The 3,187-nt window shown below is 52.4% G+C and overlaps 1 protein-coding gene across 2 annotated transcripts in view; it reads left to right on the forward strand.

The window, feature by feature from the left end:
- ZNF574 (zinc finger protein 574) overlaps positions 1 to 3,187 on the forward strand; it is a 13,506-nt gene that overhangs the window by 1,872 nt on the left and 8,447 nt on the right. The window contains exon 1 of one of the 2 annotated variants that reach the window (XM_011936563.1): positions 69 to 693. The exons of the other annotated variant lie outside the window; for it this stretch is intronic. The gene's annotated coding sequence lies outside the window, so the exon portion shown is untranslated. Of the gene's footprint in view, positions 1 to 68; positions 694 to 3,187 lie in introns of those variants that run through there. 2 annotated transcript variants of the gene reach the window in all.

Raw genomic sequence — 3,187 nt, forward strand, 5'->3', positions numbered from 1 at the left:
AGGGGAGTCGGGGGAGGGGGAGCCCGTATTGGTTGGGGATAGGGGCCCCCCCCCGCGAGGAGAATGCTGATGAGAAGAAGGAGCTGCATTGGATGGAGGGCCCACCCCCGAGCCACCCCCTCTACCACCCCATGCCACCGCCCTGTCCAGACAGCCCTGGGCACTGGAGCCCACAGAGATGGGAGGCAAGGAGACCTGGGAGAAGGCCACTGAGATGAGGGGAGAGGGCTAGAGATGAAGAGAAATGAAAAGAAGAGAGACAGCCATCAAGACTGTCCAGAGAAGTGGGCTGAGGCCCATAAACCCCACAAGGACAAGAAAAGCCCAGGGATAAGAAAGAAAGGCCCATGGACACAAGGGAGCAGCCGGCAGAGACAAGCAAAAGGATCTCGGAGACAAGGGGCAGTATGTGGACACAGAGACCTCCCGTGAAGGAAAACAGGGGAGAAGCCAGAGACACGAGAGAGGCCCCTGAAAACAGAAAGCACTCCTCGGATATGGGGAGCGGTCCACAGGGCAGAGAGAGAGCCAAGGAGAGCCGAAGAAGGTCACAGAAACAAGGGAGGCCTACAGACACCAGGGGACCACAAAGACAAGGATGTGGCTCATAGACATAAGAGAGCCACTGAGGCAGGAGCTGCCAGCCTGGAGATGCAGGGCAAGCTTCTCCCAATAGAAATAGCTCTTACAGAGGTGAGGGGATGGGTGGTGAGTATGGGAATTCCCTATAGTGCACAGAGAAATCCTTGGGACCCACACAGATGAGTGGGTGGAGAGAAGGGGCCCTCATTATCTAGTCGCAGGAGCAGAGAGGCAGTGTGAAAGGTGGATGGGAGACGGACAGGGAGCTGGAGGGCAGAGCCAGGAGAAGTGGGAGACTCCTTCCCAGGGAACACTCTGCAGCCTCTCAGAAGGAGCTGAGCAGGGCAGAGGGATGGAAGAGAGAAGCGACACAGATCTTGGAGTGGGGGTGGGTGGTGCATGGCTGGGTGGGGGGATGAAATTTGGGGGGAAGAAACATGACAGTTGGCACTGAAGGCTGAGCCCGTGACTCACCACCACCCCCGATGCTCGTGATGGGGAGGAAACACTGACACACTCACGTGCAGCCCACAGCGCATGTGACCGCATGCCTCGAACACACAGCTGGCACATGGCAACTCCTGGACCACATGGCCAGCCTAGCACGGGAAGCCCTCTGCAAGCTGGCATGTGGGGCATCCTGGACACACATCTGACACATATATCTGACACTGAAGGACCACCAACTTTGCACACACCTCCTTACCCTACTTGGTCAACATCTACACCCACCCCTCAAATACCACACTCAGCTCCAGCCAGGCCTAAAAGCCCAGGCTCACACCTGCCTCTGGGACTTTGCTTATGCAGGACTTCAACACAGAACACCATCCTTTTGACTGCGGCGGTGGCTCATTCCTGTAATCCCAGCACTTTGGAAGGCCGAGGCAGGTGGACCACCTGAGGTTGGGAGTTCAAGACCAGCCTGGCCAACATGGCAAAACCCCGTCACTACTAAAAATACAAAAATTAGCCAGGCCTGGTGGCACGCTCCTTTAGTCCCAGCTACTTGGGAGGCTGAGGCACGAGAATTGCTTGAACCTAGGAGGCAGAGGTTGCTGTGAGCCATGATCATGCCACTGCACTCCAGCATGGGAGACAGAGCAAGACTCTATCTCACAAAAAAAAAAAAAAGAATGACCACCATCCACTCTAAATTCAACCTGTCCCCGAAATCCTAGCCAGTCCTGTGCTACCACCTCCAGAAAGACCAGTCCAGGCCTCAGCTTATTCCTATATCATCTGGAGAGAAGAGAGACCTATACAACCCAAATCAAGTTGGGAAGTCCAAGCAAAAGGCCTGAGAAGTTACCTGGATCCTCAGATTTTCTTTTTTTCTCTCTCTTTTTTTTTTTTGAGATGGAGTCTCGCTCTGTTGCCCAAACGAGAGCAGTGGCGCGATCTCAGCTCACTGCAAGCTCCACCTCCCAGGTTCACGCCATTTTCCTGCCTCAGGCTCCTGAGTAGCTGGGACTATAGGTGCCCCCAACTATGCCCGGCTAATTTCTTTGTATTTCTAGTAGAGACGGGGTTTCACCATGTTAGCCAGTATGGTTTTGATCTCCTGATTTGTGATCTGCCTACCTCGGCCTCCCAAAGTGCTGGGATTACAGGTGCGAGCCACCATGCCCAGCCAAATTTTCTTTTCTTTCTTTTTTTTTTGAGATGGAGTTTTGCTCTTGTTGCCCAGGTTGGAGTGCAATGGCACCATCTTGGCTCACTGCAACCTCCGCCTCCGGGGTTCAAGTGATTCTATTGCCTCAGCCTCTTGAGTAGCTGGGATTATAGACATGCACCACCATGCCCGACTAATTCTGTATTTTTAGTACAGACAGAGTTTCTCCATGTTGGTCAGGCTGGTCTTGAACTCCTGACCTCAGGTGATCGGCCTGCCTGGGTCTCCCAAAGTGTTGGGATTACAGGCATGACCCACCGCACCCAGCCTGATCCTCAGATTTTCAAGTGGGGAAAAGGAAGTTTCAGCAGGAGCAAGAATCTGCCCAAGGTCACATAGCCTGTCAAAAACTGAGCATGGCTTCCACTTCTCTGGCACCTACCCCAGGTGATTTTGCCCTAAGGGCAAACCCAGACTGCTTCAAAGCAGGCCAAGCCTAGCTTTAGCTTACTAATTTCCACCAGCTCTTTCCTTTACTTCTTGCATTCATCCCTTCAACATCGAACCACTTGAATTTCCCACCTGCCAGGCAGGTGAGCCTGGGGGCCAAGAATGGAGACCTTAAGGTCAACTCCTGGGTTGGAATTCTGACTCTTCCTAACTATGGGAACTACGACGAGTTACTTCTCTGGGCCTCGATGTTTTGTAAAGTCAGTATGACAGTTTCTCCCTTACATGATTGTTGAGAGGATTAAACTGAAAAATGCATGTAAACACTGAGCATAATACCTAGCACGTCATAATATACTCAAGAGATGTTAGTTATTACTAGGCTCCCGGAGATACTAATAAAAATCACAACTGGCCAGACACAGTGGCTCACACGTGTAATCCCACTATTTTGGGAGGCCAAGGCAGGAGGATGGTCTGAGCCCAGGAGTTCTGAGACCAGCCTGGGCAACATGGTAAGACTCTATCTCTACAAAAAAA

The sequence above is a fragment of the Colobus angolensis genome, unplaced genomic scaffold (genome assembly GCF_000951035.1).
Source record: "Colobus angolensis palliatus isolate OR3802 unplaced genomic scaffold, Cang.pa_1.0 Scaffold154, whole genome shotgun sequence".
Lineage (NCBI taxonomy): Eukaryota > Metazoa > Chordata > Mammalia > Primates > Cercopithecidae > Colobus > Colobus angolensis.